We start from the raw sequence: 26,597 nt of genomic DNA, 5'->3' as shown, positions 1-26,597 counted from the left end.
TATGATACCCCTTCGGGACAGTCAGCAGCATAGACCCGCTCGGAGAAAATGTAGCGTGAAATACCCGCACGCGCAAGCGCACGCAAATGCACGCACGCACGCGCAAGCGCAAAGACGCATACGTTCACCTCTCACCCAGCGCTTCAACTCTGCGACCTCGGGGGGCCCCCCCAAACAGACGGCCAATCGGAACTGGGAAGACGACTACGGAGGGTGGGAGTAGAGGACTTCCGTCGCTGGTTGGGACAACGGAAGAGCAATCTCGCCCTGACCAATCATCACTCATAATCCTTTCCGACCCCTCCCACCGCCTCCGGGAGCCAATCCCTTGCCCCGTTGCCGTCAGCCCCAGCTAGAGGTGACCATATAGAAACGAAGGGGTGAACTTGGAGTAGGTAGAAAGAAGGCCGCATCCTGATGTTCCGTGTCTACTCGTGCTCGAATGCTCCAGGAAGACAGAGAGGATACAGTGGGGATGGACCCAGCGGCTCCACGAGAGCCTCCTCCGGGAACTGTGGTTAACGCCCTCCGCAGTGTACGTGAACCCTCAGTATTGGAACACGATGGATTATTCCAGAACGACCGCCTCCTACCCTCTAATGGTACCTTCCGAGTGAATGGTCTCACCTCCGGCCCTGTCAGTGGTACGTCCCATGACAGGTGTTCCATCTCGCGCGCCCCTTGGTGGTGTCATCGGGGAACAGCCGATGCAGATGTTAGTGGACTCTTCCAGGGCGGTCCCCAAAGGGAGGGAGGGCCAAGTTAGTATGAAAACCTCACAATTCGCTGGAGTCTTGGGCCCGGCGAAAAGTCTTGCTAAACAGAAATGTACTTCTTTGTAGTGGCACCAAGCGTTTTCTCTGTGCTGGGCATTGGGCTTGCTTGCACCTCCCTGGGTAATATAGAATAGGTGTAGTGCGGCAAGCCAGCCAGGGTTCCTCAAGGGGCAGGGGGGAGAAGGGTCCCGACGGGGCTCTGATGCCCCGGTGAGGGGCAGGCCTCTGTCCTTGACTGTGAGTACTAGGGGAAAAAGAGAGCAGGACCTTTGGTTCTGTTAGGAAAAAGGCCCTCCTGGAGTTCCCGTCGTGGCGCAGTGGTTAACGAGTCCGACTAGGAACCATGAGGTTGTGGGTTTGATCCCTGGCCTTGCTCAGTGGGTTAAGGATTCGGCGTTGCCCTGAGCTGTGATGTAGGTTGCAGAGGTGGCTCGGATCCTGCCTTGCTGTGGCTCTGGCGTAGGCCGGTGGCTACAAGCTCTGATTGGACCCTTGGCCTGGGAACCTCCATATGCCTCGGGAGCAGACCTAGCAAAGACAAAAAGACAAAAAGACAAAAAAAAAAATGCCATCTCCCAGTGGTCTCTCTGTCCCTGAGGACGTGAGATAAAGTCCACAGGATTTGTCACCATCCTGTTACCTCTGAACATGTTCCCTGGCAGAATTCTTGGCTTGTCTAGCTATGCCTCCCTCAAGAACTTTGCATTTGTTTATTCATTCCTTACCTCATTCATTCCTTCTCTCCAAAGTATATGTCAAGCACAATTATGGGTGTTGGGAAAGAGAAGAAAAACAACCCTTGCTCTCATGGAGGGTCTATTCTATTCAGCCCCCAAATGTATGTGATTTGTCAGGCGTTGGTAACTGCTGTGATTAAAATTAAATCAGAATCGTCAAATAGAGAGGAGGGGGCCTATCTAGAAAGAGCAGTCAAGGAAGGTCTTTCTAAGATTGTGACATTTGAGCAGAAACCTAGAGGAGAGGAACATCTGAAAGAGATTCCCCCCCCGCCCCGAGTTCGGTACGGGTCAGTGGAAAAGTTCCGGGGTGTAACTCAGTCTGTCATGTGTGAGAAGGTGAGGAGGCTGATTTGGCTGGCTCAGCATGATGGAGGGAGGGGTAGGAGATCTGGTGAAGGGGTCATGAGGGCCAGGTCCTGTAGAGCCTTCTGGGCCATGGTGAGGACTTTGTCTTGAGCCTCCAGGGGCCTTTTAGCAGAGAATTCCCATGTGTCTCTCTGAGGCCAGAGGCCCAAGTCGCCCCCTTGATGAGGTGGAGCTCTTGGTTTACCCCAAAGAAGAGCCCCCTCCCCAGCCTCTCTGGGGAAGCTGAACATGCTTTCCTGGAAGATTATGTGGACTCAAGGGGAATCCCCCCAACTGCTCCCCATGAATATCCATGTCCAAAGATGATATGCTCATGTGGGGAAAAGCAAGGGCCCTCATGGTGTGAGCGAGGTCACACCCTGTCCTGTACAAAAGCACAGGAGGGACAATGTAACAGGCACAGAGAAGACAGAAGGAAAGATAAAGCATTAGAGAGACAGGGACGTAGAAACTATTTCTGGGAACACAGTGTCCCCACTTAATTACCACCCTCGCGTGGCCTGCAGCCTTGTCACTGGATGTGGTGTCTGCTCTGCAGGGGATGAGAAGCCCCTCCCGAGGGACTGTCTCTAGGGAATGACTCAGCTGCCTGTGTCCTGGCCTCAGTCACATTACCTTGACACACATCAGGGCCCTCTGCCCCTCAGGACAAAGACATGTTCCCGTTATAGGCTGGTTCATGATGTACTCAAGTTTCCCCACCTCCCTTCTAGCCCTTGACTGGCCTCCTGTTGATCTCAGTGCCAAGAAGGGCTTGAGGGGGAAAGAAGAGTGAAGGATCTCTGCATTTTTGGTGGGTCCTTGGGCGCAGTGATGAATCGGATGTATTTCCCAACCTGCTTGGAGGCTCACCTGTACTTTCACCACCCTCTCCACAGGGAATGTGAGAGTTCCATTCCATACACCAGGAGTCAAGCAGGGTGTTTGATCCAGAGACACAGAAACATATCCTGACGGTGAGTCGGTCCCAGGGTCCTTGTTGTCTCAGGCCAAATCTCCCCCTGCCCATACTCCCACAGCCTGGCCTGGGCTGTGCCGAGCCTTTCCTGCCTCCTCCCAGGAGCCCGAGTTTGCACCCATTTCCTCCCGTCCTCTTGAGCTGAGAACTCCCACCCACCCTGGCCTCGGGCTCCCCATCTGCTAACGGTGACCTCCTCGTTGGGGGTTGGGCAGAGTAACTGCGTGAATATGTGTACATAGGTTTTGTCCCAGGCCCCCTAGCAAGGGTAGGAGTGATGCCAGAATATATTGTCCTTATCCTTATCATTACCGTGGTCTCCTGTGAGGTGTGCATGACTGAGGACGTGCCCTCCCTGAGGATGGGGACCCTAAGCTTTCATTTCCATGGTCCCAGGGCAGGCATGGGAGACTCACAGCAAACGTGAGATCTCACGCCTTCTTCTAGGGCCTGTGAGAGTGAGGCCCATCCTGCCTTCCTCTCCAGAACATTCTGGATTCAGATACGTGAACAGCTCAGAGAACCAACCCTCTGGGAAAAAGACACCCCCCTCCTAAACAGTTCAGAGACCTCATGCCCTGATACAGAGTCCCCCAAAGAGTGCAGACATCTCACATCCTAGACACCACCCACAAACAGCTCAAATACATTACACCTGGCTGCACAGTCCCCAAGCAGCTCAGACAGTTTTTTTTTTTTTTTTTTTGGTCTTTTTGCTATTTCTATGGGCCGCTTCCGCGGCATATGGAGGTTCCCAGGCTAGGGGTCTAATCGGAGCTGTAGCCACCGGCCTACACCAGAGCCACAGCAACGCGGGATTCGAGCCGCGTCTGCAACCTACAGCACAGCTCACGGCAACGCCGGATCGTTAACCCACTGAGCAAGGGCAGGGACCGAACCCACAACCTCATGGTTCCTAGTCGGATTCGTTAACCACTGCGCCACGACGGGAACTCCCAGCTCAGACAGTTTTGAGTGTGGATGCAGAAAAATTAGGATCCCTCAGACAAGGAGAGGCAGTCACCCCCCACGGGTTCTGCAAGGGTTAAGTTGTAAAACCCCTGCAGTTGCTGACCAACAGTGCACTCCGAAGGAATTCTGGGTGAAAAACAGGATGAGGCCCTCTGTGCTCTGGACAAGCAGGCCCTTATTTAGTTATGTGCATGTCTCAGGAAGAAGTTCAGTGACCCAAGATTCTTCCATCCACAGAAAAGCGTGAACCTCCTTAACCTTAGCTATCTGATTTTTGTGGTTAACAGGAATCTTTTTACCAATATGCATGCTTGACTGCTAGCATTTTCTAGCCCCAGATCATCTCGGTTTCTCCCCTACCTCTCCAGAGCTAACCGAGGAGCTGTCTCCCAGGCTGTAGTCCTCAGGACGACTCCGAGTAAAACTTAAGCCCACAACTCTCAAGTTGTGTGTTTTGCTTTATGTGCACACTACTCCAGGCAACAGGTCCCCTTCAGCTTAGAGGCCTCACACACCTCCCCCCAGAGCCTAGAGGCTGCACTCTGGGACACAGAGCCACACATCTCCAGTTCTGGGCTGCTGTGTGGGCAGTGACAGTGAGTCTTTGTTCCAACAGGCCAGGGGAGACACCTGGGGAGTTGCCATACCCCCAGTGTCCTCAGTCTTCCCAGTGCCCAGCGCAGAGTAGGCAATCACCGGATGTTGAATGACTGTGTTTTGACTCAGAAATTCCTCTTAGTCATGTATAGTAAACATGCATTCACAGAGCTGTGTGTCGAAGGAAGGTAGCAGTGATCATTAAAAACCACTAAATGTCCATTAATAGCCAGTGATCATTGGATGACAAGTGATCAGCGATGGTTTCATATTATATCATGGAGAACACTCTGTCCATCAAAAAGGATGAGGGGACTAGTGTGTACTGATCAGAGGCATCTTTTTCCCGGCATGTTGTGGGTTGTAGGGAAGCAAATGTGGATGTTCACAGTGGGGCCTAGTGTGTGTGTGTGTGTGTGTGTGTGTGTGTGTGTGTTTGTGTGTGCGTGTTTGTTCTTGTTGTTGAAATACAGAGTAATATGTTTGAAAGAAACTAGGAAATGCCCATAACTAACCCCAGCTGCAAGCACAGGAAACAGAGAGTATGAAGGAATGTCATGACCTGTGTATTCCATGTACTGATGTACTAATGGAATCTTTCACAGCAACCCCATACTCACCTATCACTGAATAACTCTTTATAAAGCAAAGTCACAGAGCATTTGAGTGAGGGCATCTGCATGGTGTCCAGGACAGTGTTCTTAAACTCACATGCCCCAGAGCCAGGCAGTTAATGTGCAAAGGAGAACCCAGCTCTGGGGAAGGTGAGGAAGAGCAGCACACGGTAAATATTCCCTACCAATCAGCTTCCGGAGTGGGTACTAAAGAAAAGATGGGGCTGGTGCAGACTCCAGACCCTCACAACAACCTTCTCATCATCATGAATAGTAGTAATTGTCAGAATAGCAACATCTACCCTGACAGGACCTCAGAAGTTTCCCCCAACCTCTTCATCTCAGTATGGGCGCACGTGCACACACACACACACCTGCCTCATGAGAAAGATAATGGATCCTCTTCACACAGCATTCAGGAACTAGTTAAGACTTACTTAGGAACTGGTTCTTCCCTGGGTAAATTAACGAGTTTGGGTTTATCTTCCCACTGTAAATAACTAAAAAATTGGAAGTGATGGCTTCCAAACCATGCAGGATGTCGATTTCTAAGAGAAGGGGGGGAAATGAGGTGGGCACTGCAGTTTCCCCCAGCTTACTTCCTGGAGAGAGTTTCCAGGCATCATTGCAGGGAGAAGAGACCTGAACAGAGGCCAGCATTTCTTCCAGAGTTGAGGAAATAGAGTTCAGCATTCAGGGAAGGCAAGGTAGGTATGATGGAGAGGTGAGGGCTGCAGAGAGAAGAGAGATAGTTCTCCAGAGCTTAGCAGTTGGTCCCCTAGAAGTGTCATGCTGTATTCTCCACTTTGGTTTTTTTTTTTTTTTTTTTGGGACCACACCCTGGGCATGTGGAATTTCCCGCCTGCCACAGCAGCCATCCAGCCACTGCAGTGACAATGCCAGATCTTTAATCCCCTGCACCACAAGAGAACTCCCCCTGCTGAATTCTGATCTGTTCATTTGTGTGAAGAAGCTACCCAAGGCCAGGGTAAAAACCTCCACAAAAGAGTGGGTGGAAGAACCCCAGAGCTCACAGAGTGATGGAAATATTTTCTATTCTCACCTGCCAGAAGGGAGAAAATTCTCAGAATATGTGTGTATCTTGCAGGTTATTCAGAAAGATATTACCTCAGTTGTGGATTAAATTAGCCCTAGATTAGTGACTGTTCTTGTCCCATCTAACAATGCCTCAAGGAAAACCTGAAAGAATAAAACCGTTTCCAAGTATTTTAAAAGTATCACAGGATAGATCTTAACTTAAAGGAATTATTACTATTTTTATTTCTACTCTTATAAAATCCAGAACCCGGCAATGTAAAATTCTCAATATCTGGCATCCAAGAAAATTTGTGTTAAAATAGGTATAGCAATTTTTGATATAGAAAAAATTGACTCAATTATCAGCAGTAATTCTCTGATAGAAACAGAGAAGAAAAAAAGACATATTTCATAAAGAGGGACAAAATTAAAAGACAAAAGAATTCTCATCAGAATCTATGCCTCTCAAAATTCTCTAATTAGTGTGTCAATGCTTTTTAAAAATTGAACATGAATTGAAAATGTTTAAGCCAATAATTAAACAAACTAAAAATCTGAGAAAAGTAATTGCCAGAAGATCTGCCCTACAAAGTCTGTTAAGAAGTTCTTTAGGGAGTTCCCGTTGTGGCGTGGTGGTTAACGAATCCGACTAGGAACCATGAGGTTGCGGGTTCGGTCCCTGCCCTTGCTCAGTGGGTTAACGATCCGGTGTTGCCATGAGCTGTGGTGTAGGTCGCAGACGTGGCTCGGATCCCGTGTTGCTGTGGCTCTGGCGTAGGCCCGTGGCTACAGCTCCGATTCGACCCCTAGCCTGGGAACCTCCATATGCCGCAGGAGCGGCCCAAGAAATAGCAAAAAGACAAAAAAAAAAAAAAGTTCTTTAGGGAGAAGGAAAGTGATCTCAGAAGGAAATTTGGATCTATGTAATAAGTTAGCAATGCTGGAAATGGTAAATTTGTCTATAAATATACCTTTAAAATATTTAATTTCTTTAAATAAAAATTGTCTAAAGCAAAAATAGTAGCAGTATATTGTGGTATTTGTTACATTTGTAGATATAAAATGTAAGAGAACAATAGCACAAAAGATGGCAGGAAGGAAAGGGAAATATACAATCATAATGTTCTTATATATGAAGTAGTATAATATTAAGTGAAGCCATAATATAAGAAGTTAAAAATGTATATTATGAACTCTAGAGCCACCACTATCAAGACTTTTAAAATAGATGTACAACTAGTAAGCCAACAGTGGAGATAAAATGGAATAATAAAAAACACTCAACTAATTCAAAAGGAAGGAAAGAAATGGAAAATTGGTTATTAAAAAACAGACGTGATAAATAGGAATGCATAGCCAAATGGTAGATTTCAAATTAAACTGCTGGAGTTACCACTGTGTTTTAGGGGATTATGAGCCCAACTAGTATCCATGAGGATGTGGGTTTGATCTCTGGCCTCACTCAGTGGGTTAAGATCTGGCATTACTTTGGCTGTGGTGTAGACTGGCAGCTGCAGCTCCAATTTGACTTCTAGCCTGGGAACTTTCATATGTCTCAGGTGTGGCCCTAAAAAGCAAATAAATAAATAAATGAATAAATAAGTAAAATTGTTTACATACTAAGCATACTTTGCTTACACATGTCAATTAAAAGACCTAGTTTGTTAGATCACATTATACATGGAAAACAAAAACCCCTTCTTAAATATAAATAAATTAATAATTTAAAATTAAATGAATGGAAAAAGTTTTACTGCCAAATCCTGAATCAAATGGAAGGTGGAGAGGCCAAATTAATATTATCTAAAATATACTTCAGAATAAGGACTTTTACCAAGGATAAATAGGGATAGTACATAATGATGGAGAATTCCATTTATTGAGAAGATATAAAATCATGACTATGTATGCAGTTTCAAAATACAGGAGCCAAAAGCTGGTAGGATGGAAGGAAGAAACAGACAAATCCGCAGTTGTGTTGGAGACTTTAACCTTTCTCACTCAGTAATTAATACAAGTGAGAAAAAAATCAGAAAATTTATAGAAGACTTGAATAACACTATCAACTAACTTGACATAATAGATATTTATAGAAAAACAGCAGCAGAATATATGTTCTTCTAAAGTGCACATGAAATGTTCGCCAAAATTGGTCATTAAAAAAACTCTGAGTTCAAAAGGAATGAAATCACACAAAGTATATTCTATGACTACAGAAGAATTAAATAGAAAATAGCTGTGGAAAGATAACTGGAAAATCACAAACTATTTGTAAATGAAACAGCACTTCAAATGAATGCAAGGATCAAAGAAATTGAAAATACAACAATTTAAAATTTATGAGATAATGCTAAAAATTCATAGTGGGAAATTTATAGCATTAAATGCTTGTATTAGAAAGGAAAAAGGCCAATGATTATTCAAAAATCAATTATCTTCTACCTTAAGAAACTAGTAAAATAAAATCAATTTAACCCCAAAGAGGGGGGTGGGGGAATGTGCCTGGGCTGTGGGATGGAAATCCTGTGAAATCAGATTGTTATGATCATTATACAACTACAGATGTGATAAATTCATTTGAGTAATAAAAAAAAATGGGAAAAAAAACCTAAAGAAAGAGAAGACAAAAATAACAAACATCTTGGCAGAAATCAATTAAATGGAAACATGAAAATCAGTACCAAAAAAAATCAATGAAACCAATGATTGATAACTTTGAATAGATCAATAAAATAACAAACCTTTAGCCAGATTGATAAAACAAAAGAGAGAAAGAAGGGGTGTTGACACAAATTATCAATTTTAGTGATGCCATAAGGGACATCTGTACAGAGTTTTCAGATATTAAATGCACAATAAGGGAAGATTATAAAAATATTATTCATAATTTCTTGAGAGTATATCTTATGTTAGGTATTCTTACTACACACACACACACAAAACCTAAGAAAAAATAAAAAGGGACATAAATTTTGGGAGGTGTTGGATATGTCCATTACCTTGATTTTGATGATGGTATCATACATCCAAACTCATGAAGTTGTACACATTAAATACATACAGTTTGTTGTATATCAATTATACCTTGATAAAGCTGTTTAAAAAAGGACAGCAGAAAAAGACATCCAAAAATTTTGACACTTAAGTAAAATGAGAACATTCCTTGAAAAATGCTGCCTAGCAAAGGCCACTCAAAAAGAAATAAAGATGAATAACCGTATATCTATTAAAGAATTTATATTCCTTTACCCAATTTTATGAGTCCATTGTTACCCTGACACCAAAACCAGACAAAGACAACACAAGAAAAGAAAATCATAGACCAATATTTTAATAAATATAGACATATTAATCCTCAGCAGAATGCTAGCAAGCTAAATTATATAGCATGAGCAAGTGAGATTTATTCCAGGAAGGCAAAGTTGATTTAGCATTAAGAATTTATTATGTTTATACACCATATCAATAGAATAAAGGACAAAAACCACATGATCATCTCAGCTGAATAAAAAGCATTGGACAAAATTCAGCATTCTTTAATGATAAAAACTCAATTAAACTAGAAATAGAAGGAAACATCTTCAACTTAATATGTCATCTACAAACCTCCACAGCTAACACTGTACTTAATGATAAAAGACAGAAATACTTTCCCCTAAAGTCATGCAATGATGTCATCTCCTACCACTTCTTTTTTTTTTCTTTTTCTTCTGACTTATAAATGTATCCATTCTTCATATTCACAATGGGACTTGAAAAAGTCGTCCTTATATTTTATTTTATTTTTTGTCTTTTTGCTATTTCTTTGGGCCGCTCCCGCGGCATATGGAGGTTCCCAGGCTAGGGGTCGAATTGGAGCTGTAGCCACGGGCCTACGCCAGAGCCACAGCAACGCAGGATCCAAGCCGCGTCTGCAACCTACACCACAGCTCACGGCAACGCCGGATCGTTAACCCACTGAACAAGGGCAGGGACCGAACCCGCAACCTCATGGTTCCTAGTCGGATTCGTTAACCACTGCGCCACGACGGGAACTCCCATCCTACCACTTCTATTCCACATTGTTCTGGAGGTTCTGGCCAGGGCAATTCAGCAAGAGAAAGAAATAAAATGAATCTAGACTGGAAAGGAAGTAAAACTTTTCTATTTGCAGATGACATAATACTGTGTATAGAGAATCCTAAAGAGCCCACAGAAAAGCTATTAGATCTAATACAGGAGTTCAACAAGGTTACAGAATACAAAATCATACACAGAAATAAATTATATTTCTATAAACTTGTCATGAATAATTCAAAAGTGAAATTAAGAAAATAGTTCCACTTACAATAGCATCAAAAGGATAATATCAGGAATAAATTTAACAACTGATATACAAGACTTGTACACTGAAAAGTATAAAACATCACTGAGTGAAATTAAAGATCTAAATAAGTGGAATGGTATCTCTGTTCATGGATAGGAAGGCTAACTATTAAGTTAAGATGACAAAAATCTCCCCTATGGAACTACAGATTCAATGCAATCCCTAACAAAATTTGAACTGCTCTTTCCCCCCAGTAATTAACAAGATGATCCTAGATTTGTAATGTATAAAAGGGTACTGGAATAGCAAAAACAGTCTTGGAAAAGAACAAAGCTGAAGTACTTATACTTCCCAATTTCAAAACCTACTAAAAAGCTACTTTATTTATTTATTTTTTCCCTGTCATTTTTTTCTTAATGATTTTATTACATTTATAGGTGTACAGAAATCATCGCAAACAAATTTTAAGGCATTTCCATCCCAAACCCTTGGTGCATCCTCCCTCCCCTCAACCTGTCTCACTGGGAAACCATAAGATTTTCAAAGTCTGTGAGTCAGTATCTGTTCCGAAAAGAAGTTCATTGTGTCCTTTTCTTAGATTCCACATGTTAAGTGATAGCATTTGATGTTGGTTTCTCATTGTTTGACTGACTTCACTTAGCATGATAATTTCTAGGTCCATGTTGCTACAAATGCCATTATTTCTTTCCTTTTAATGGCCGAGTAATATTCCATTGTGTATATGTACTACATCTTCTTTATCCACTCCTCTGTTGATGGACATTTAGGTTGTTTCCATGTCTTGGCTATTGCAAATAGTGCTGCAATGAACATTGGAGTACATGTATCTTTTCGAGCCATGGTTTTCTCTGGATAGATGCTCAGGAGTGGGATTGCTGGACTGAAAAGCTACTTTAGGAGTTCCCATTGTGGCACAGCAGAAACGAATCTGACTAGGAACCATGAGGTTTCGGGTTTGATCCCTGGCCTTGCTCAGTGGGTTAAGGATCTGATGTTGCCATGAGCTGTGGTGTAGGTCACAGACATGGCTTGGATCTGGCGTTGCTGTGGCTCTGGTGTAGGCCGGCAGCTGTAGCTCCGATTAGACCCCTATCCTGGGAACCTCCACATGCCGCAAGTGCAGCCCTAAAAAAAGACAAAAGATGAATAAATAAATAAATAAATAAATAAATAAATAAATAAATAAAAAAGCTACTTTAATCAAGACAGTATGGTACTGACATAGGATAATACACAGACAATGGAATAGAATGGAGAATCCAGAAAAAAACCCATATCCCTATGGTCACTTGATTACTGTCAGGGGTGCCAAGGTCATCCAATGCAAAGGATAATGTTTCAACAAATGGTCTTGGGACAACTGGATGTTCACATGCAAAAGAATGAATTTAGACCTATACCTCACACTATATATAGCAGCTTAAAATTGATCAAAAACTGAAATGTAAGAGCTAAAACTACAAAACACTCAGAAGAAAACACAGAGGACTGGAGCTCATCTTCTCTCAACTGCTGAACAACCTTCAACCAAAGAGGCTGAAAACTATCAAAAAAGATATCCTACTCCAGAAGACAAGGAGGAGGCCACATCAAGACCATAAGTGGGGCAATTATGCAATATAAGAAACCCCATACCCACAGGGTGGATTGCCCACAGATTGGAAAGTAACTGTATCACAGAGACTCACCTATGGAAGTGAGAGTTCTGAGCCCCACATTAGGTTCCCATGCCTGGGGACCTGGCATTGGAAGAAAGAGCCCTCAGAGAATTTGGTGTTGAAGGCCAGCAGATCTTGTACACAAGAACTCCACAGGACTGGGGGAAATGAAGAAACTATTCATGACAGGTGCACACACACTTTCATGTGCACTGGGTCCATGGGCAAAACAGAGATTCCATAGGATTCTTGGGCAGATATGACTGCAGTTCTTTGAGGCTTTCCTGGGAAAAAAGCGGGTTAATGGGTCTCATTGTGGGGGAAGGACATTGGAGGCAAAGTTCTCAGGAATAACCATCGGTGTGTGTTCCTCTAGAGGTGGCCACTTTGGAAAAATCTGGCCCCACCCATCAGGGCTGAGAAACCCCAGGCCAAACAATAATCTGGGTGGGATCACAGCCCCACACATTATCAAACAGACTGCTTAAAGAACTCCCCTTCCAGGCAGACAGCCACCCCTTATCTCACCCAGAGACAAAGCCCCACCCACCAGATGGATAAGAATCAGCTGCACCTACTGGTGGGCAGGCACCAGTCTCTCCCATTAGGAAGCCTATAGCAAGCCCCCATACCAGATTCAGCCACAAGGGGGTGGACATCAGAATCAAGATAGGCTAAATTCTATTGTCTGCAAAAAGGGAACAATACAAAAAATCTATACAAAATGAAAAGGCAGAGAATTATGACTCAGATAAGGGAGCAGGAAAAAACCCCAGAAAAACAGCTAAGTGACTGGAGATTACCAACCCCTATGAAAAAGATTTTAGACTGATGATAGCGAAGGCAATTCAAAATCTTGGAAATAAACTGGAGGCAAAGATTAATAAGTTACAAGAAACATTGAGCAAAGAAATACAAGATTTAAGGATTAAGCAAGTAGAAATGTAAAATACAATAACTGAAATAAAAACTTCATTAGAAGAAACCAACAGCAGAATACAGGAGGCAGAAGAATGAATAAGTGAGGTGGAGGACAGACTGGTGGAAATCACTTATGTGGAACAGAAAAGAGAAAAAAGATTTATTTATTTATTTATTTCCACTGTACAGCATGGGGACCAAGTTACACATTCACATATACATATATTTTCCTCCCATCGTTGTATTGCGATTTAAGTATCTAGACGTAGTTCTCAATGCTACACAGCAGGATCTCATTGTAAATCCAGTCCAAGAGCAATAGATTGTATCCATTAACTCCAAGCTCCCAGTTAATCCTACTCCCTCCCCCTCCCCCTTGGCAACCACAAGTCTGTTCTCCAAGTCCGTGAGTTTCTTTTCTGTGGAACCATTCTTTTGTGCTGTATATTAGATTCCAGTTATAACTGATATCATAAGGTATTTGTCTTTCTCTTTCTGACTTATTTCACTCAATATGAGAGTCTCTAGTTCCATCCTTGTTGCTGCAAATGGCATGATGTTGTTCTTTTTTATGGCTGAGTAGTATTCCATTGTGTATATATACCACATCTTCCTAATCCAATCATCTGTTGATGGACATTTGGGTTGATTCCATGTCTTGGCTATTGTGAATAGTGCTGCAGTAACCATCTGGGTGCATGTGTCTTTTTCAAGGAAAGTTTTGTCTGGATATATGCCCAAGAGTGGGATGGCTGGGTCATATGGTAGTTCTATGTATAGTTTTGTAAGATACCCCCCATACTCTTCTCCATAGTGGTTGTACCAGCTTACATTCCCACCACCAGTGCAGGAGGGTTCCCTTTTCTCCACACACCCTCTAGCATTTGTTATTTGTGGACTTATTAATGGTGGCCATTCTGAGTGGTGTGAGGTGGTATCTTGTGGTAGTTTTGATTTGCATTTCTCTAATAATCAGGGATGTTGAGCATTTTTTCATGTGCTTGTTGGCCATCTGTATATCTTCCTTGGAGACATGTCTATTCAGGTCTTTTGCCCATTTTTCCATTGGGTGGTTGGCTTTTTTGCTGTTGAGTTGCAGATGTTGCTTGTATATTCTAGAGATTAGGCCCTTGTCCATTGCATCGTTTGAAACTATTTTCTCCCATTCTGTAAGTTGTCTTTTTGTTTTCTTTTTGGTTTCCTTTGCTGTGCAAAAGCTTGTCAGTTTGATTAGGTCCCACTGGTTTATTGTTGCTCTTATTTCTATTGCCTTGGGAGAATGACCTGATAAAATATTCATGAGGTTGATGTCAGAGAATGTTTTGCCTATGTTCTCTTCCAGGAGTTTGGTGGTTTCTGGTCTTATATTTCAGTCTTTCAGCCATTTTGAGTTTATTTTGGTGCATGGTATGGGGTGTGCTCTAGTTTCATTGCTTTGCATGCAGCTGTCCAGGTTTCCCAACAATTCTTGCTGAAAAAACTGTCTTTTTCCCGTTTTATGCTCTTGCCTCCTTTGTCAAAGATCAATTTACCATAGGTGTCTGGGTTTATTTCCGTGTTTTCTATTCTGTTCCATTGGTCTGTCTGTCTGTTTTGGTACCAGTACCACCCTGTCTTGATGACTATGCCTTTGTAATAGTGCCTGAAGTCTGGGAGAGGTATGCCTCCTGCTTGGTTTTTGTTTCTCAGGATTGCTTTGGAAATTCTGGGTGTTTTGAGGTTCCATATAAAATTTTGGATTGTTTTAGTTTTGTGCAAATGGTCATGGGTAATTTTATAGGGATTGCATTTAATCTGTAGATTGCTTTGGGTAGTATGGCCATTTTTACAGTATTATTTTTTCCAACCAAGGAGCATGGAATATCTTTCCATTTCTTTACAGCTTCTTTAATTTCCTTGATTAATATTTTATAGTTCTTGGCATATAAGTCTTTCACCTCCTTCGTCAAGTGTATACCCATGTATTTGATTTTTTGGGTGCAATTTTAAAAGATATTGTGTTTTTGTATTCCTTTTCTAATATTTCATTGTTAGTACACAGAAATGCGACTGATTTCTGAATGTTAATCTTATGCCCTGCTACTCTGCTGAATTTGTTGATCAGTTCAAGTAGTTTTTGGGTTGAGTCCTTAGGGTTTTCTGTATGTTGTATCATGTCATCTACATACGGTGACAGTTTCTTTAAAATATACAAGCAACTTCTGCAACTCAACAGCAAAAAAGCTAACCACCCAATGGAAAAATGGGCAAAAGACCTGAATAGACATGTCTCCAAGGAAGATATACAGATGGCCAACAAGCACATGAAAAAATGCTCAACATCCCTGATTATTAGAGAAATGCAAATCAAAACTACCACAAGATACCACCTCACACCACTCAGAATGGCCACCATTAATAAGTCCACAAATAACAAATGCTAGAGGGTGTGTGGAGAAAAGGGAACCCTCCTGCACTGGTGGTGGGAATGTAAGCTGGTACAACCACTATGGAGAAGAGTATGGGGGGTATCTTACAAAACTATACATAGAACTACCATATGACCCAGCCATCCCACTCTTGGGCATATATCCAGACAAAACTTTCCTTGAAAAAGACACATGCACCCAGATGGTTACTGCAGCACTATTCACAATAGCCAAGACATGGAATCAACCCAAATGTCCATCAACAGATGATTGGATTAGGAAGATGTGGTATATATACACAATGGAATACTACTCAGCCATAAAAAAGAACAACATCATGCCATTTGCAGCAACAAGGATGGAACTAGAGACTCTCATATTGAGTGAAATAAGTCAGAAAGAGAAAGACAAATACCTTATGATATCAGTTATAACTGGAATCTAATATACAGCACAAAAGAATGGTTCCACAGAAAAGAAACTCACGGACTTGGAGAACAGACTTGTGGTTGCCAAGGGGGAGGGGGAGGGAGTAGGATTAACTGGGAGCTTGGAGTTAATGGATACAATCTATTGCTCTTGGACTGGATTTACAATGAGATCCTGCTGTGTGGCACTGGGAACTCTGTCTAGTCACATATGATGGAACACGTAATGTGAGAAAAATGAATGTATACATGTTAGTGTAACTGGGACACCATGTTGTACAGTAAAAAAAGGTTAAACAATAAAATAAAACAAAAGAAAATAAAATATGCAAACACACACACACAAAAAATACCTAGAAGCATATGACAACAAAAAGACAACAATCCAAAACCTATGGGGTCCAGCAGAAGCAGTTCTAAGAGGGAAGTTTATAGCAATACAGGCCTACCTCAGGAAACAAGGAAAACCTCAAATAAAATACCTAACTTTGTACCTAAAGCAACTAGAGAGAGAAGAATGGACAAGACCCAAACTTAGCAGAAGGAAAGAAATCATAAAGATCAGAGCAGAAATACATGAAATGGAATGAAGAAAACAGAGTTCCTGCTGTGGCTCAGTGGTTAATGAACCCGACCAGTATCCATGAGGACATGGGTTCTATCCCTGGTCTTGCTTAGTGGGTTAAGGATCCGGCATTGCCATGAGCTGTGGTGTAGATCACAGACTTGGTTTGGATCCCATGCTGCTGTGGCTGTCCAATTCAGTCCCTAGCTTGGGCACTTCCATGTGCTGTGGGTATGGCCCTAAAAAGACAAAAAAACAAACAGAAACCCCCCCAAAAAAAACAAAACAAAAAAATGAAGAAAACCACAGAAAAGATCAATGTAACTAAAAGCTGCTTTTTCAACAAATTAAACAATTTTGATAAACCCTTAGCCAGACTCATCAAGAAAAAAAGAGAGAGGACTTAAATCAATAATATTAGAAATGAAAAAGGAGAAGTTACAACGGACATCGCAGAAATACAAAGGATTTTAAGAGACTACTACCAACAACTATATACCAATAAAATGGACAGCCTCAAAGAAATGGACAAATTCTTAGATAAGTACAATCTTCCAAGACTAAATCAAGATGAATTAGAAAAGATGAACAGACTAATCACAAGTACTGAAATTGAAACTGTGATTTAAAAAATTCCAATAAACCAAAGTCCAGGACCAGATGGCTTCCCAGGCAAATTATATCAAACACTTAGGGAACAGCTAACACTTATCTTTCTGAAACTATTCCAATAAATTGCAGATGAAGGAACACTCCCAAACTTAATCTATGAGGCCACCATCATGATGATACTAAAATCAGACAAAGAGACACAGAGAAGAAAATTACAGGCCAATATCACTGATGAACATAGATGCAAAGTTCCTCAACAAAATACTAGCAAACTGAATCCAACAATACATTAAAAGGATTGTACACCATGATCTAGTGGGATTTATCTCAGGGATGCAAGAATTTTTCAATATTTGCAAATCAATCAGTGTGATACACCACATTATCAAATTGAAGAACAAAAACCATACGATGCCCTCAACATTTGCAAAAAAGCTTTTGACAAAATCTAACACCAATTTCTGATAACAACCTTCCAGAAAGTGGTTACAGAGGGAACCTACCTCAACGTAATAGAGGCCATATATGACAAACCCAGAGCTAACATCATTCTCAATGGTGAAAAGCTGAAAGAATTGCCATCAAGATCAGGAACAAAACAAGGATACCCGCTATCACCATTACTATTCAACATAAGTTTTGGCAGTCCTAGCCATGGCAATCAGAGAAGAAAAAGAAATAAAAGAATCCATATAGGAAAGGAAAAAGTAAAACTATCACTGTTTGTAGATGACATGAAAATCCTAAAGATGCTATCAGAAAACTGTTAGAGCTCATCAATGAATTTGGTAAACGCAAAGGATGCAAAATTTATATACAGAAATTGACTGCATTTCTGTATGCCAACAATGGACTATTAGAAAGAGAATTTAGGGAAACAATCCCATTTACCATTATATCAAAAAAAAAAAAATACCTAGAAATAAACCAACCTAAAGAGACAAAAGACCTGTACTCTGAAAACCTTAAGATGCTGATGAAAGAAATCAAAGATGACACAAATAGATGGCAAGACATACCATGCTCTTGGACTGGAGTAATCAATATTGTTAAAATGATTATGCTACCCAAGGCAATCTACAGATTCAATGCAATCCCTATCAAATTACCAAGGACATTTTTCACAGAACTCGAACAAAATTTTTTTTTTATAATTTTTTTAATTTTCCCACTGTACAGCAAGGGGGTCAGGTTATCCTTACATGTATACATTACAATTACATTTTCCCCCCACCCTTTCTTCTGTTGCAACATGAGTATCTAGACAAAGTTCTCAATGCTATTCAGCAGGATCTCCTTGTAAATCTATTCTAAGTTGTGTCTGATAAGCCCAAGCTCCCGATCCCTCCCACTCCCTCCGCCTCCCATCAGGCAGCCACAAGTCTCTTCTCCAAGTCCATGATTTTCTTTTCTGAGGAGATGTTCATTTGTGCTGGATATTAGATTCCAGTTATAAGTGATATCATATGGTATTTGTCTTTGTCTTCCTGGCTCATTTCACTCAGTATGAGATTCTCTAGTTCCATCCATGTTGCTGCAAATGGCATTATGTCATTCTTTTTTATGGCTGAGTAGTATTCCATTGTGTGTATATACCACTTCTTCCGAATCCAATCCTCTGTCGATGGACATTTGGGTTGTTTCCATGTCCTGGCTATTGTGAATAGTGCTGCAATGAACATGCGGGTGCACGTGTCTCTTTTAAGTCGAGTTTTGTCCGGATAGATGCCCAAGAGTGGGATTGCGGGGTCATATGGAAGTTCTATGTATAGATTTCTAAGGTATCTCCAAACTGTTCTCCATAGTGGCTGTACTAGTTGACATTCCCACCACCAGTGCAGGAGGGTTCCCTTTTCTCCACACCCCCTCCAGCACTTGTTATTTGTGGATTTATTAATGATGGCCATTCTGACTGGTGTGAGGTGGTATCTCGTGGTAGTTTTGATTTGCATTTCTCTAATAATCAGGGATGTTGAGCATTTTTTCATGTGTTTGTTGACCATCTGTATATCTTCTTTGGAGAATCGAACAAAATTTTTAAAAGTTTGTTTAGAAGCACAAAAGACTCAGAATAGCTAAAACCATTCTGAGAACGAATAATGGAGTTGAAGAATCAGGCTTCCTGACTTCAGACTGTACTACAAAGTTATAGTCATCAAAACAGTATGGTACTGGCACAAAGACAGAAATACAGATCTGTGGAACAGGATAGAAAGCCCAGAATTAAATCCATGAACCTATAGGCAACTATCTATGGCAAAGGAGGCAAGAATATACAATGGAAAAAAGACAGCTCCTTCAATAAGTGGTGCTGGGAAAACTGGACAGCTACATGTAAAAGAATGAAATTAGAATACTTCCTAACACCATACAAAAAATAAATTCAAAATGGACTAAAGACCTAAATATAAGACTGTATACAATAAAACTCTTAGAGAAAAACTTAGTCTGAACACACTCTGACATAAGCCACAGCAATATCTTCTCAGATCTACCTCCTAGAGTAATGACAACAAAAACAAAAATAAGCAAATGGGACCTAATTAAACTTAAAAGTTTTGACACACATGGTTCTTCCTTGTGACCAGCTTTTGCCCTTCTTTTAAAAGCCTTAGGAAGGTGAGATGCAGGCCTTCCTGGCTACAGAGGGAGATAGGAATAAGATGGCGGAGTAGAAGGACTGGAGCTCAACTTCTCTCCTGAAAACAACAAAATTTACAACCAAATGTTGAGCAATCTTCAAGCAAATGGACTGGAAACATTCAAAAAGATGTCCTACTCTGAAAGACAAAGAGGAGGCCACATCAAGAGGTAGGAGGGGCGATTATGTGATAGAAGCAGCCCCATACATCCCAGGTGGGAAGCCCCAAAGACTGGAAAGCAACTGGTTCACAGAGAATCACCTACAGGAGTGAGAGTTCTAAGCCCCACATCAAACCCTCATGTGTAGGGATATGGCACTGGGAGAAAGAGATCCCAGAGCATCTGGCATTGAAGGCCAGTGGGGCTGGTGTGCAGGAGCTTCACAGGACTGGGGGAATCAGAGACCCCATTCTTAAAAGGCACACACAGATTTTCACAGGCACTGGGTCCCAGGGCAAAGCAACATCTCCATAGGAATCTGGGTCAAACCTGACTGCAGTTCTTGGAGGACCTCCTGGGAAAACAGGGGTGAATGTGGCTTGTTGTGGGGGAAGGACATTGGAAGCAAAGCTCTTGGGAATATTCATCAGCATACCTTTCTATGGAGGTGGCTATTTTGGGAAAATCTGGCCTCACCTATCAGCGCTGAGAAGCCCCAGGCCAAACAGCAATCCAGGTGGGATCACAGCCCCACCCATCAGTAAACAGGCTGCCTAAAGACCCCCCAGGTATACAATAGCCTCTAATCTCACCTAGAGACAAAGCCCCACCAACCAGAGGGATCAGAATAAGCTCCACCTACCAGTGGGCAGGCATCAGTCCCTTCCTTCAGGAAGCCTAAATCAAGTCCCTGTACTGACTTCAGCCACAAGGGAGGCAGACACCAGAAGTAAGAGAGGCTACAACTCTATTATCTGTAAAAAGGACACCACACCAAAAACCTATAAAAATGAAAAGACAGAGAACTATAACTCAGATAAGGGAGAAAGAAAAAAAAAAACCAGCAAAACAGCTAAGTGATCAGGAGATTCTCAGCCTCCAAGAAAAAGACTTTAGACTGTTGATGCTGAAGATGATGCAAGACATTGGAAATAAACTGGAGGCAAAGATGGATAATTTACAGGACACACTGAGCAAATAAATACAAATTTAAAACTTAAGCAAGAAGAGATGCAAAATATAATAACTGAAATAAAAAATTCATTAGAAGCATCCAACAGCAGAATACAGGAGGCAGAAGAACAAATAAGTGAGGTGTAGGACAGATTAATGGAAAAAAATCTAAGGCAGAACAGAAAAGAGAAAAAAGATTGAAAACAAATAAAGAGAGTCTCAGAGAACTCTGGGACAATGTGGAACACACCAAACGTGGGTGCCAGAAGGAGAAGAGAGAGAGAAAGGGTCAGCAAAAATATTCCAAGAGATAATAGCCAAACACTTCCCTAACATGGGAAAGAAACCACTCACTCAAATCCAGGAAGCACAACGAGTACGATATAAAATAAACCCAAGGAGGAACACACCGATACACATATTAATCGAACTGACCAAAATTAAGAACAAAGAGAAAATGTTGAAAGCAGCTAGGGAAAAGAAACAATAATATACAAGGGAACTCTGATATGGTTATGGGTAGATTTTTCAGCAGAAACTCTGCAGGCCAGAAGGGAGTGGCATGATATACTTCATGTGATGAAAGGAAAAAACCTCCAACCAAGATTACTTTACCCAGCAAGGCTCTCATTCAGATTTGAAGCAGAAATCAAAAGCTTCACAGTTAAGCAAAAGTTAAGAGAATTCAGCAATAGTAAACCAGCTTTACAACAAATACTAAAGGAACTTCTCTAGGCAGAAAAGAAAAGGCCTCAACCAGAATCAAAATACCACAAATGACTAGGCTCACCAATAAAGGTATATATACAGTAAAGATTTGAAATCATTCACACACAATTATGCCACCAAAATCAGAAATCGTGAGAAGAGGTGGATACAAATGCAGGACACTGGAGATGCACTTGCAGGTAAGAGACCAACAACTTAAAACAATCTTGTATATATATAGACTCATATCAAAACTTCAGAAAAACTGCAAACCAAAAATCTACGAGAGATACACAAAGAAATAAAAAAAATCAATGCAGATACAACAGTAAAGATAGTTATCAAACCACAAGAGGAAAGAACAATAGAAGTAGGGAAGAAAAAAGAGCAACAAAAACAAATCCAAAGCAATGAATAAAATGGCAATAAGAACATACACATCAATAATTACCTTAAATGTCAATGGACTAAACACCCTAACCAAAAGATATAGACTGGCTGAATGGATACAAAACCAAGACCCACATATATGCTTTCTTCAAGAGACGCTTTTCACTTCTGGGGACACATACAAATTGAACATGAGAGGATGGAAGAAAATATTCCATGCAAACGGGAATCAAAAGGAAGCTGGAGTAGAAATACTCATATCAGACAAAATAGACTTTAAAATGAATATTTTACGAGACAAGGAAGGACACTACATAATGATCAAAGGATCAATCCATTAGGAATATATAACAATTTTAAATATCTACACACCCAACATAGGTTCACCACAATACATAAGGCTAACAACTACTAACAACCGTAAAAGGACCAATTGACAATAACACAATAATAGTGGGGAACTTTAACACCTCACTTACAGCAATGGACAGATCATCCAGACATAGTAGATATTTATAGGACATTCCATCTAAAAGTAACACAATACATATTCTTCTCAAGTGCACATGGAACATTCTCTAAGATTGATCACATCCTGGGCTACAAATCCAACCTCGGTAACTTTAAGAAAATTGAAATCCTATCAAGCATCTTTTCCTATCACAAAACTATACGACTGGAAATCAACAACAAGAAAATGCAAAAACACAAACCTGTGGAGACTAAACAACATGCTACTAAACAACCAATGGATCACTGAAGAAATCAAAGAGGAAATTAAAGAATACCTAGAAGCAAACGACAAAGATACAATGCTCCAAAACTTATGGGATGCAGCAAAAGCCGTTCTAAGAGGAAAGTTTAAAGCAATACAAGCCCACCTCAGGAGATAAGAAAAAGCTCTAATAAACTAATTTTACATCTACAGTAGCTCAAGAGAAAAGAACAGACAAGGCCTAAAGTTAGTAGAAGGAAGGAAATCATAAAGATCAGAGCTGAAATAAATGAAATAGTAACAAAGAAAACCATAGAAAAGATCAATGAAACGAAAAGCTGGTTCTTTGAAAAGATCAACAAAATTGATGAACCCCTAGCCAGGCTTATTAAGCAAAAAAGAGAGAGTACTCAAATCAATAAAATTAGAAATGAAAAAGGAGAACTAACAATGGACATCACAGAAATGCAAAGGGTAACTTAGAACATAAGAGTATATTCACAAAACACACAAGCTATCAATACTGAATAATGAAGAATCAGAAAATATGAAATACCAATAAACAAGCTAGGAAATTGAATCAGTAATTTAAAACTTCCCAACAACAAAAAAAGCTCAGGACCAGATGGCTTCACTGGTGGATTTTACCAAACAATTAAAGAAGAATTATTAATGTCAATTCTTCTCAAACTCTGACAAAAAATCAAAGAGGAGGGAACACTTCCAAACTCATTCTGCATGACCAGCATTATCCAAAAATGCTGGCATTATCCAAAGCCAGATAAGCACACTACAAGAAAGTAAAACTATATAGACCAATATCCCTGATTACTACATATGTAAAAATTCTCAACAAAATATTTGAAAACTACAAAAATATTTGCAAACTGAATTAATAAACATATTAAAAGTATTATACACCACAACCAGGTGGGATTTATTCCTAGGATGCACATATGCAAATCAACAAATATAACACATAGAATTAATAGTATGAAAGATAAAAATCACATGATCATTGCAATAGGTACATAGAAAGCATTTGACAAAATACAACAGATTTTCATGATAAAAAGCCTCAAAAGATTGGGAATACAAGTAGCATACCTCAGTATAATAAAGGCTGCATTCCACAAAATGACTGTTAGCATTATACTCAACAGAAAAAACTGAAAGCTTTTCTTCTAAGATCAGGAACCCACTCTTCAAGGGTCAAGGATGCCTACTCTTACCAGTTTTATTAAATATAGTACTGGAAGTCCTAGCTAAAGCAACTAGGCAAGACAAAGAAATAAAAGGTACTCAAACAGAAAGGGAGAAGTAAAATTGTTGCCATTTGCAGATGATATAATTTTGTATACAGCAAATCCCAAAGACTGAACCAAAAGTTTGTTGGAACTAATCAATGATTTCAGTAAAGTTACAGGATATAAAATCAATATACAGAAATCAGTTGCATTTCTATAAACTGATAATGAAATATCTGAAAAAGAAATAAAACTGTCCCATTCACAATAGTATCAAAAAGAATGAAATACTGGAGTTCCCATTGGCATAGATGCAAGGCTAGATTGCAGGCTGAACTGAGTCTTGGCAGAACACCTTATGATTCCTCCGTGAGCAAAGAGAGATAAGCAGCTTGGTTGTAACAGAGCAGGATCTATGGGGTCTTCCCAGGACAGACTCCCACTCCCATTTCCTCTACCTGACTTTTGTCTGTAGAAAAACTTTAGCCAAAGGATAAATTTAACCAGAGAAGTGAGAAAACACAGAAGCAAAGGAAAACAAATACAACCAGGTAATAATAGTTTAGTCATTAAACAAAGTCAGGGACCTTTATTTTCTCTTCAAAGGCTATAGATAATCTTCTGAGCCATTATCTTTTGAGCTGTTTTACAGATACTGAAACCCTTACCAGGTAGAAGTTAACTATATGACTAGACTGTAGCCATGACATAAGCTGCTTCATCTTACACAGTTCTGAGAACTGGTCTCAAGAAAACGGGAACAAACCCACCCTGGAATCAAAGATTAACTGTACTTAAAACAATCAAAATGATGCTGATCAGACCACCACATGACTAATTTCAAGATGACTGTCAGAGCTGACTGTGCTGTGTTGCATGTATCCCCCTTCTTCTGCCTCTCCGTGAAACCACCCTTTAAAAGGTCTTGCTCCCTGATAGGCAGTGTGGGTTGGCTTTTGGACATGAGTCCACCTTCTTCCCAGGTTACCAGCCTCATGAGTAAAGCAACATTTTTTTTCCTGCCAATACTCATCTCTCCAGTATTGGCCTATGAGCAGTGAACAGCCAAACCTGAGTTCAGTGACATGGCGAGGAACTGCTTCTCACTTGCCTCCCTATCTGGCTGGAGGCTGATATAAGGTTATAACTCATCTGTTTCCAGTTTCAGTTGAGTGAAGAGCAATACCCACCCCACCCTGCATCTGAGAGTACAGCTGTAGACTACAGAACTGCTCACTGCCTTACGGTTTAGCTGTGGGCTCCTTAGCAGTAGAGACACTCATCACCTGTGATGTTTGTCATTGAGCACTTCTGATTCAGTGTCAAACTGTGGGACTAGGGACAAAGGGAACTGACACCAAGGTCATCTTGCTTTTGCTCTGTCTCTAAGTTAACTGTTTGAATACTCTTGGGCTCACTGTCTACTGGTCATCTATGGAAGGATGACAAGTCAACCTAACAACTACAGTAGTGCACCATGTGGCTGCAGTGCCACTTAGAGACTGACCACTTGCCAGACTCTGGTGTTGAGTTGCATGAACAGAATATTGGCTTATTTTCTTTGACATCACACACAGCAAGGAGCAGTTTTTGGAACATACCATGATGTAAGGCAGCCTTATTTACAAACCAGCTTTAGAGTGGATGCCATGTCTGACACCAGCTACACTGCTATTTAATCAATATATTTATCTAAACAAAATATATTTATGAACTCAAATTGATTTATTTTTTTTGTCTTTTTGTCCTTTTTAGGGCCGCACCAACAGCATATGGAGGTTCCCAGGCTAGGGGTCTAATTGGGGCTGTAGGCGCCGTCCTACACCATAGCCACAGCAACGTGGGATCCAAGCCACGTCTGTGACCTACATCACAGCTCATGGCAACGCCAGATCCTTAACCCACTGAGCGAGGCCAGGGATTGAACCCGCAACCTCATGGTTCCTAGTTGGATTCGTTTCCGCTGCTCTAAGACGGGAACTCCCTCAAATTAATTTTAAAAGTTAGCCTTATACCCTACTTGATATTCAACAACAGTATCACTTGTAATTGTAAAGGCATATGAAATTAAAAATATTTGAAAGTTTAAATAAGATAGAATACACCACATCCATTTGCAATGCAATGACTTCTTCATACATGTTATTTATTCTTCATAGCAATGATTTAGGGTAAATATTGTCATTTTCATTTTAGAAATGGGGAAACATATCCAAAGTATGTAAACGTTTTTCTCACCATCACACCGTGTGTGTCAGGGGCAGCATTGAAACCCATAGTTGTTTCATGCTATAGCTAATAAGGAGACAGAACAGATGAGATGCAAGTCATTTTGCCTCAGCAAGTTTCTCTGGTTCATTTTCCTTTTCTTAGGAGCTGCATTTTTCAGGCAGCTTCACAACCTAGGTGTTTGTCATATATTTTGTGGTAAAATGGGATACTCTACCTTTAAGTCTCACACTAGATTTGAATCTTAGTCCGTTTGGACCTGGAAAGATTTTTAAACCTCTTTAAGGGGGGGGGACAACTACTGCTTATAATAATCCCCTGTCATTTCCTGAGCAGAGCGAATTCTGGGTAGGGCCCTTTGTTGTAGAAGTAGTTTTTGGTGCGTGAGGGTGTAAATGATGCCTCAGAGATGTAATTCTTGTACTGTATACAGTAATAAAGGTATAAGGCTAGAACAAAGCCTCTGGAGGTACTTTAAGATGTGATTGTTAGGCTGATGGAGTTTTATGTGGAGGGAGAAAGATTTGTGGCTTCTCCCTCACTGCCTTTAACTTTTGAAGAAAAGCAAACTT

General features: G+C 40.9%; 1 long non-coding RNA gene across 1 annotated transcript in view; it reads left to right on the top strand.

Moving 5' to 3' along the window:
• The first annotated feature begins 203 nt into the window (after positions 1 to 203).
• LOC125118664 (uncharacterized) overlaps positions 204 to 26,597 on the top strand; it is a 37,453-nt gene continuing 11,059 nt past the window's right edge. The window contains exons 1-2 of the long non-coding RNA XR_007132868.1: positions 204 to 644; positions 2,761 to 2,838. This is a non-coding gene — a long non-coding RNA (uncharacterized LOC125118664). The remainder of the gene's footprint in view (positions 645 to 2,760; positions 2,839 to 26,597) is intronic.

Source organism: Phacochoerus africanus, chromosome X (assembly GCF_016906955.1).
Source record: "Phacochoerus africanus isolate WHEZ1 chromosome X, ROS_Pafr_v1, whole genome shotgun sequence".
Classification (NCBI taxonomy): Eukaryota; Metazoa; Chordata; class Mammalia; order Artiodactyla; family Suidae; genus Phacochoerus; species Phacochoerus africanus.
This window is presented reverse-complemented; position numbering and strand designations above follow the sequence as displayed.